Raw genomic sequence first — 10513 nt, 5'->3', positions numbered from 1 at the left:
TCTTTCCAAATTACAGACCGGTCGATTAAAGATTTGATTCCCTGATTATCTAACAGGAATATATTTAGGATGGAAGAGCAGTAAGAACGGAGGGGCGAAGTGCGGAACTGGGGCAAGTGGATGACTCTGGTGTGTCCAGAAGCCAGAAGACAGGAAGACAGGGCACCCTAGCGTCCAGTTCTTCATCACACAAGCAGTAAGGTGCCGACAGATGTGCTCAGAGATGAGATTCTTCTTGAGGTTCTGACCTTTGAAGGCAGATTTTATAAAGGAGGGGGCTACACCTGAATGTCAAGCACAGACTCTGTGACAATCACTGCTGACTAAGAGAGCGAGAGTGGTGTGACAATAGCATGGACTCTGACCTATTCTCCTCCCCTTCATCTCCAACCACTGGTTCACCAACCTTTACATCTAAACTGTGCTTTCAGTACAAGGTAAGAGAAAAGATGCCTCCCTGCAGTGGACGACTGCACAGCTCCTCTGCATCAGACAGAAAGGTCACCAGCAGGAAGGACAGTAGCAAGCCGATAAAATCTGATTTGGTTATTTTGCGTACAGCAGTTGTGGGTGATACCAAAACACCCCTTATTCAATGGCAGCAGAGCCCTGTTTTTTTTTTTTTTCCTCAGGAGTGAGGAGATGATAGATTTCTAGTTTCTTGTAGGTAGGAGACTCAGCTAACAGCCACCACTGAAAGCCAGCTACTGATATAGGGAGACTAAAGTGACCTTCCTGACCAGACTGCCGCTCAAGAAATGAGAGTCTCTGTGTAGTTTGACCTCTCCCAGGCAGTTCTATGTCCCACTTCAACAAGTTCCTCATTTTAATGACATTTGTAAGGAAAGATGTGAAATCTGGCATGTACAAAGTGAAAAGACATTCAATTCTAGAGTAGGGTGAAGGAAAAACTCTCACTTTACAAGGTCAAACACGATGTGAACAAAATCATACTTTTAAATTCAGCCTTTTAGTTGAAGTCCATAATATTTCCTTTCCCTAATTTTTTTTTTTTTTTTTTTTTGACTAGCTTCATCTGGGAGTTCCGAAGCAAAAGACAAACAGCAGACGTGTTTATTAAGCCCTCTGTAATTCTCAAAACCTGGAAATGCCTCTGAGCAATAATAATAGAGATACAATTGGTTAAAAGTTTTCATTGTTATATGGTTTGATAGTGTAGAAAGCATCCCAATTACTGGCTGTGGAGGGTTATGTACAACTAGCTGGGCTTAAGGGTTTGCTTTCTGACTTGAGGATCGAAGAGGCACTGTATATAAGATGTCTGAGTGTGTGTGACATTTCCTTTCCTGGGTGTGGCTCAAGGAAAGGTGCAGCAATCCTTTCACAGAACCCCACCCTATAGACAGCCAGTTGCTTGTGGCTGCAAGTGCCATTGCAGAGTCATTTCACATGTGGACCATGGGAACAGCACAGGACTGCCAGTTGAATGGCTGGGCTCAGGGTCCTGGCTTTGCCACTGGCAACTGAATGGCCCTGGACAAGATATTTAACTACCTCTGTTCTCTTTGCCTCATCTGTAAGGTCATCTGTACATTTGTTTTGAAGTTTTGGCATATCTACAGACAACTGGTTTTAGAGACCCAGTTCATCAACAGAATCTGCATGATTTATCACTTCCTTAAGTGCCAATATTTCTCAGATGCTATTCAGTGAAATCCACTGTGCTTTCTAGCTGAATGGGTGGGCAGAGAAGGAAAGAGGCAGAAAGTCTGGTTAAAATATTGAAAGTGAGAATTGGTGGTATGAGACAATTATATTGACTTTAGAAAGTTTCCTCCCTCCTCGGCCACAGAAGAGCCCACTCTACTGCCTTTTCTGTGGCCCACATTTTAGACACGTTGACCCAGAGTGAAGCCGTAAAGAGAACTCATGGCTTTTTCTGACCATACTGGCTGAGAGGAGTGAAAGGCAGCTCCTTTTCACAATATTATTTCCTTGCATTTTTCGGCTACTGAAATGGAAGACTACAAACCAAAAGGCCATCTCAGGAACCAGAACTGAGAGAACCTAGAAAGGAATTCCAACAGGAAGTCAACATGGAGGCACGGCAATGGGCCCTTGAGCCAGGCATCAAGGGAACCAGCAGCATCTGTAACAACACTAGGCACAAAAAGAAACAATTGTTTGAGGTCTCTGAGGTCACAGACATATGGCTCCTTAGCTGAAAGTTCTACTCTTCTTTAAGGAGAGGCTAGAAAGAGAGAGCTCTTGAGAAGTGATGGCTGCCTTCCCAGGATAACAGTGCAACTCCGGTTGGAGGGGCGAGATGTTTTTCTTTTCTGGATACCTGCTGGGTTTGTCTGTGGTCCATTCAAGTCTGTGAAATCCTCTTGCCCTTCCTGTGTTGTCCTAGACTGCTTGTATCCTTCTTCCTGTATCCTTCCCTCAGTTTGGCTCTGGGACAGCGCTTGACTTGTACAACTGAAGAACAGAATTACTCCATTTTTCTCCTATCTCAGGGGACAGAACTCACTGAGATGCCTTTGTGAAGTCAGAGACACCACACAAGTCTGAATGCTCTGTTTTCTGGAGGTGGTTTTTTCTTTGCTTCTCAGCAGAAGCTTCTTCTACAGTGAGAAGAGTGTTTCTGGTGGGGGGGAGTATAGTTTTGTAAAATGTTTGAGACTAGGCAGCATTTGCAGATCTGAGCTTTTTGGGTGAAGGATTTTTTCTCCTTCAGGTGTTAGCGTGCCTTGTAGCTTGTGGTTTTTCTATAGTTAATTTTTTTTATGCTAATAAGAATTTTATTATCACTAAATGAATACTTATTTCTGATTCAGTATTTAGCACAGATACCCTAGGAATAATGACATTTGAAACAGAAAGATCCAGACAAATGCTTAGTAAGGTTTTCTTTTGGTCCCAAACTAGGCATTTCTTATTATTTCTCCAATACTTATTTATGGAATCTTTCAAGCTTTTCCTGGAATATACATGTTTTTGCAGAAATTTATCAACCTGTGATTTTAAGCTTAGGTCAGATCCAAGTAACATTTTATTAGATTAATATTACCTGGGAGTTTTAGTCTAGATTTTCATTAAAAAGCTTTTGATCACTCAAAAGGCTTTGATAGATTAGCACTTTTCGGAGCAAAATAGAATATAAAGATACGTCTGTGTAAATATATCTGTATGGCAAAACCACCACAAACAAAGTCAGAAAACCAAAGAAAAACTATTTTTAACACTCATATCACAGAAGACTTATTTCTTTAATATAGTATTCCTACAAACCAGTGCAAGGAAGATTGATCACCCAGTAGAAAATTGGGCAGGCATGTTAATGGATAACTCACAGAAAAGAAAATTTTATATAACTCTTAAAGCAGGAAAAAACTTAACTTTTACTCATGATAAGAGAAATACCACTTACAACTAAAATGAGAAGTATCTTTCACCAATCAGATTGGTAAAGATAAAATTTTTGAAAATATACTCTCGTTAGTGTAGGGTAACAGAGAATTTGATAATGGAAGTGTAAATTGATACAATATCTAACAAAATTAAATTAGCAATATCTATAAATAACAGGCAAATCCTTTGACTCGATAATTTCATTTTCCAGGAATTTATCCTAAAATAGAGTCACACACATGTAAAATTATGTGTGTACAAGTATATCCACTGCAACTATTTTAATAATAAAAGATTATCAATTATGAAACTGTATAGGTAAAAAATTATTGTAATTGTTGTACATCTATACAATTGACTATCATCCAGTCATTAAAAAGAATGAGGCAGGCATGTTTGTGCTGAAATGGAGAAGTTCCAGGATACATTGTGAAGAATAAAGCAAAGAACATAATATGCAGAACATACTACATTAAAATAAAAATTATATATAAAATACATATTTTGTTATTATATATAAACATATATAATATTCTACTTGACTTGTATTCTGTCAATGGTTATATATGTGTGCATGTGTGTATATATGTGTGTGTGTACATTTGTATATGTATATACTATCCCTAAATGAATACACAAGAAATGCGATAGAGGAAAAGAAAAATGGGGAAAGAGAACTACTTTTCATTATGTATATTTTGTACATTTTAAAGTTGGTACCATAAAAAATAGTTTCCATTTAAAACTATAAATAAAATTAATTCTAAAATTAATTTTTTAAAAGGATAAAATACTTTCTCTTTCAATATTCTGGAGTTCTTCTATTTATCTTGTGGCTTCTAGAAGCAGGTGCCTTGTCTCTCAAGCACACCTGCTCAGCAAGCTTGAGGAAGTCTTCATTTGACCTCTGGGTCACTCTCCTTCCATTTTTCCTTCTTAAAATAGAAGACATTTCAAAGTTTATTTAGCCAAGACACTAGGGTTAATCTGGAAAATTTTCTAGGCTATTTCTTCAGTATCTGTGCCCAATCTTTTTACTCCAAGTTCTTTTCTAGATAGTTAAATTTTTTCTTTCATTTAGGCAAAAATCAAGACTTCCTTACTTCTTTCTTTTTGTTTAATTGAATAACTATCCTGTGTCAGATACTGTACAAATTTCTTTACTTTCATATTTTTAATTATCACAACAATCCCATTATGGCTCCATTTTATAGATGAAGAAATGGAGTTTGAAGAGTTGAAGTTACTTGCTCGAAATTGTGTGTCTAATAAATGACATTTAATTATATGAAGAGATAAAAAAAAAACACTGATGGCATGGGAATACTTAACCTTCTCCACTTGGAATAAAATATAGAATGTTTAATACAAATTGTCAGCCTGGGGATGTTTAAGAAATTGCTTAGAAATGACTGGGCTCTAGTATTTTTACTTCTCCTGGAGGGAAAAATATAAAATGATTTGCTGATAACAATCTGGGTGAAAAATTAATGTGACTTGAAAACATTGAACTATATGTCTTGGACAGAACCTGAAACTCTAGTCCTCTAGTGTATTGTTGAATCTGTTCGGGTTCAATCAGAGAAGCAGTATATGTATATGTTTATGTTTGTATATCAGAGATATCTTATACTTGTGTATGAGGTATAGCTTCGTGTCTGATGCTTGTACTGTTTGTGTGTCTGATCATGAGCTTGAAGTTCACAGGGAAGGTAGTTGGGAATAGGAGATAGATGTCATGTGGGAGAGGATGAAGACATGCTGGAACCCAAGAAGACTACTTCCAACCTTGATGATGTGACGTTTTGCAGAAGAAACTAGGGCCCTTCATCGAGGAGCTAAACACACATCTGACCCAGGAATGGAAAAAGCTGAAGGAGGACCCAGGGGAAGGGAGTGAAGTTGCAGAACCAGCTGATACCTAGTCAACGGGGCAGGTCAGCAGATGACGGTGAGCACAATACAAAAGCGCCTATGCTCAACTACTAGCACAGGAACCATACTCACCTTTACTCTTCACTTTTGCTGTCCAAATCTCACACAAAAGTTCCTCAATGGCCCACACTAACCAGAAATATACAGGAAAGGAAGTCCTGGGAAATGTAGTTCAATCAAGCTGGCACATAACAAAGCCACCACAGGTACATTGAAGGAAGGCAGGCCACAGTCTTTAGGACTCAGGTCTCTCCTGACACACAGCTTGAGATGTAGTCTTCCCTCTCATACTTTTCTAGGTCTTGTGTTTCTTCTCATCTTTTCTTGTTTCTAGGGCAGAGAAGAAGGAAAGGGGAATATCAGAAACATGTGCTTTCCCCACTCTCTCTGTCTAGTCATCATTTTTTGAGGATTACATACAAAGACAAAGTGATATTTTCTTAATAAAATAAAAAATGAATTTCTGTTTTCTTCTTGGAGGAATGGGTGAGTATGGAGTTGTTTTTCTCTTATGATAAGCTCTAAAACTCCAAATAGTTTGCACTATGCCCCTTGTCACAAAAGAGACTGGCAGTGTCATCTGTAACACAATGATCTTTCTGCTAGCAGACGAGTCCACATCTGCAATCTTAAGAATGTTCAATTACTTCTTCATTTCAGGTTCTAGAGTTTTTCTCAACCCATTTAGTGTTCATGGTGGGATGAGTACTGGGCCTAGTTTTGCTGGCTTGTCGACCTTCTCTATGTTCTGCCAGACCCTAGAATTTCTTATGTGTTGTGTGCCCATCCTCCTAGTCAGCAGAGAAGGTCCCTTCTGAAATCTCTCTTTACTCTTTTTTCCTCCCTTCCCTATAGCTTCTCTGTCTTTCTTGTCCCATTGTTTCCACCTCCACTGACATATAGCCCCTACCCAAAGTTATCAGTCATTTCTTCTCTCTAGTGTGCAAGGAGGCTTCGGATTTTGAGGTAGGAACAGGAAAGGCAAAAGCTCTCGGAGTGGACTCCAGATAGAGCATCTTCAAGTTAATCAGACCCTTGGGGTTAGAAGATTAAACTCCTGCTCTCCCAGCTCATGTACCTCTTTTTGTTCCTTGGGCTTCTCTGCAACCATCCTCTTCTATTCCCTTAGTTGCCTCCTGACTTCCAGCCAGGAGTGTGGACACTTTTCATCTAACAGGGTCTCTTGCTAGGCTCTGCCCCCAACCCTCGTCTCTAAACCTCTGGGATCCTAGGTTTCTGTTAATCTTGTGTGTCAACTTGATTGCGTCAAGGGATGCCCAGGTAGCTGGTTAAACATTATTTCTGGGTGTTTCTGTGAGGGCATTTCTAGAGAAGATTAGGATTTGAATGGTGGCTGAGTCAAGCATATTGCCCTCTTCAACATGGGAGGGCTTCGACCAATCTGTTGAGGGCCTGAATAGAACGAAAAGGTAAAGGAAGATTAAATTCTCTCTCTTCCTGGCTGCAGATTTGAGATATTGGTCTCCTTCTGCCCTCAGAGCTCCTGGTTCTCTAGCCTTCAGACTTGGACTGGAATCTATACCATTGGGACTATCAGTCTCCATAATTGTATGGGTCAATAGCTTATAAGAAATCTGTTTGTCTGTCTGTCTGTCTATCCATGGATCCATTTATCATCTATATATCTATCTATCATTTATCTATCTATCTATTTATCTTTCATTTTTCATCTATGTATCTATCATCATCATCTGTCTATCATCTGTTATCCATCAAATCTATCATCTACCTATTTCTTCATATCTTATTTATTCTGCTTCTCTGGAGAACCTTAACTAATAAAGTTTCTGTCTTGTTCCCTAACAGTGGGTCCTTGCTTTCAGTCTAGTCTTTTGAGATTGCCCCTTCACTTGAATAGTCTGGCTGTTTTGGTATCCCTAAACTCAGATCATCCTCAGCTCCATATTCTAAGCCCATAGATCTGTCCTCTTCTCTCAATTTTTCTCTGTGTCCCACTTGTTCTCAGGCCAATAAACTATAACCCCAAGTGGGACGCAACACTCAGACTTCCCTTTCTGAGAAAAGGGTTCGGATGTTAGGCTGGACCTGGAGATTTGAAGAGCTACTACAGACTCAGCTTTGTGGCAGTGAGGGAGGTGGGTGGCAGATGGAGGGAAGGGGCCTTAAAGCTGCTGAGCTGGCTTGAACATAGGTGGTCTTGATGGAATCCTACAAAGTCGAGAGTCAATAATTATGTAGTAGAGTCCGGAAGAATGGCTGGGTGGCCCAGGTGGGCAGACACCTGGGATTACAAGAAAATGGGCACAAAAGTGATGGCAAATGGAGAAAAAGGACATTTCTTTCTAGAGAAGTAGATTATGTTTCGTTGTCTTCCCTAGGCTAAGATAATAGGAAAGGACTTTAGTCATGAAACTCAAACCAAGAAAGGGGATAGAATTTCAATCATATGTGTAAAATTTTACTTTAGAAATGGTTAAGAACTCATTATACTGAAGATGGAGAACTCTAATTCTAAACAAATTCGTCATCCCAGTTATTGTTAATATTCTTAGGTGTAGATAACAGTAATGTGGTTATGTAGGAGAATGCTTTTGTTGTCGGACATGCATTTTAAAATAAGGGTGAAGTATTATGATATCTGTGACTTACTTTAAAGTGGTTCAAGAAAATGAGCATATATATGTATATGTATATGTATGTATGTGTATATATATACACATACTATATATATATATAGTGGATAAAGCAAACATGACAATTATGTTAATTATTGAACGCTGGGAGGAGAAAGTATATAGGTATTTATTTTACTCTTCTCTCAATTTTTCTCTGTGTTTGAAATAATAAAGGACTTAGAGAAATGTCAGTTCTTACTGTCTTCTCTGAACCAACATATAACTGGTTTTATCCCCTTTTCTTGTGACACCCTTTAACTGCTGGAAACCATCTCGCACCAAGGAGACACTCGCCAACTGGTAGAGGCACAGATGAGTGGACACCTCATTGCCTTCGACCCTTCTTTTCACTTGGCTAACCATCCCGGCTTCATATCTGTAATGCCTATAATGAGGATTTGGGTCACCTAACCATCCTGAGGCCTTAAGTGTCCCCAAGAATCTCTCTAATGTGGGGCAACAAAATTTATGATGGAATGTGGTGGAGAAAGAGCTACACAGTCTGAATGACAGTTTATAGCAGAAATTAATACAATCCAAAGAATTCTATGGAAGCATGGCAATTCATAGCTGTAGTGGTTAATTTCATGGTCTCCCGAGTCTGACTGCATAGGGGTGTGGTTTCCAGATCCATCACTCATCAACTTTATTATTGTGGACAAATCACTAACCAATTTATTCCCCTTTCCCTCATCTGAAAACTGGAAGATAGAAGCTGAATCTACCTGTTTTGGTAATAGTATTCAATTAACAAATTGATCCACATAAAGTATGTAAAATATTGCCTGGAACTAGCAGCTCTCTATGAATGTTGTTGTTGTTGTTGTTGTTGTTGTTGTTGTTATCATTTTGTTCTCAATTTATTTGGAGCTTTAATGTTCTTTTTGCCATTAAATTAATTAATTCAGTAAGTAGTTATTGAACACTTGCTACTGTATGTATCTGGTGATGGAGGTCCAGAGAGAAATAAGATTTTATTGTCCCTGTTACTGGTAGTAAACAGGACCCAAAGCTGGTGGCTTCCAGGCCAGAAGGGAGGGGGTATTGGATCGCCATTTAGAACAGGTCCAGTCCTTCATCTTGATCACATCTTCCTGAGAGTTAAAAAGCTCCTGAATCCAGAACACTCTGAATTTCCCTTAGAAAAGAATAAAGAGCTCCCTCAAATTAAAATGGTGGTGCAGGAGGTAATATTTTTTTAATGTTTTCCTTGGAAAAGGAAAGGAGAAAATTAACTTCAGTTGATCTACCTGATGAAACTCAAAGAATGAAAGTACTGATTAATTTGAAAGATAAATAAAATCATGACTATTTTAGGAAAAACAGATAAAAGCAATATTAAAGTGAGCCAAAGCATATCAAGTTAAGTCTAGTGTAGATAAGGCAATTGTAAGAGGAAAGTGTTGAGTTTTGTAAAATTTTGTCTCTTTGACAAATGTTCATGGTTTGTATATGAAATAGCTTAAATCACTGATCACACCAGTACCAAAACATGCCTGAACTTCAAGTGGTTTCATATATATCTAGTGGTCTCTATTTTTTGTGTCCCTCTAAGGAAGCTAAATAAAATAACTAAGATCAAATAATTTTAATAAAAACAGGTTTGAGAGTCTCTTGAGACACACTAGAACGCATTATGATGACCGGCATAATAGATTATCATCTTCAGCAATCATAAAGCAAAAAGATGGGAGAGATGCAAAGAGCAGGGAAAGGGGCTGCCAGACGCTGTAGTGGGATGTTTCCTGCCTTTGGCTTTTTGTTAAGTGTTCAAGCCAATGCTTCTGTACTAGCTGGTGGTTGTTCCCATTCTTTTGTGACTTCGATAGTTGGCGAGGGCCTCCTTTGTGTAATATGCCCTCAAACATTTAAAGGAGTGTCACAGGAAGTCCTGTTGAATTCTCCAGGGTATTTTTCCCTCTAAACAAAAGCAATTGAACTGAGCCTAATATCAGTTGCATAAACATGCTGGAGATATAGGCATAAATAACTTAATGGTTATGATTTTATTCTTTAAGGATAATAGATGGGATACATTTTTCAATCTTCTTTTTACCAAGATGCTAACACCTTCTTACAGCTGAATTTCCTGAAAAGACATTAGCTCTAAACAAAAGGGCAGATGAAGTTCTTTAATTTGAAGTTCCAGAGAGTTCCTGTACACAGGTGAATTCTGTAGCTATTTAAATGGTTTGTGAAGAGCTGCTGACTGCTGATGATTTTTACAGTTCTTTTGTTGCCTGATTCCTTTGACTCTTGAAGGTATCAGCTTTAGGAACAACTTGTGAAAATACTTTACATTATGGGAGGTCATTGTCTGCACATCTTGTGTTTTATATGTTTCAATATTCAGGAACAGAGAATCGCTTTATGTTGCTATGACTCTCATTCTTATCAAATTAAAAGGAATGTGTCTTTTACATAGAAATAAAGTATTTTTTGGTTTTCTATAAAATGATGAAAAACTTTATCTTATCCCTGTGTGTTAGCTATGAATATTTTTAGTACTTGAGTGATGGAGTCATGAAGCCACGAAAGTTTAAGAG

This window comes from Rousettus aegyptiacus, unplaced genomic scaffold (assembly GCF_014176215.1).
Source record: "Rousettus aegyptiacus isolate mRouAeg1 unplaced genomic scaffold, mRouAeg1.p scaffold_m13_p_10, whole genome shotgun sequence".
In the NCBI taxonomy this organism is placed as follows: domain Eukaryota; kingdom Metazoa; phylum Chordata; class Mammalia; order Chiroptera; family Pteropodidae; genus Rousettus; species Rousettus aegyptiacus.
The sequence above is the reverse complement of the archived record's forward strand: the minus strand, read 5'-3'. Positions refer to the sequence as shown.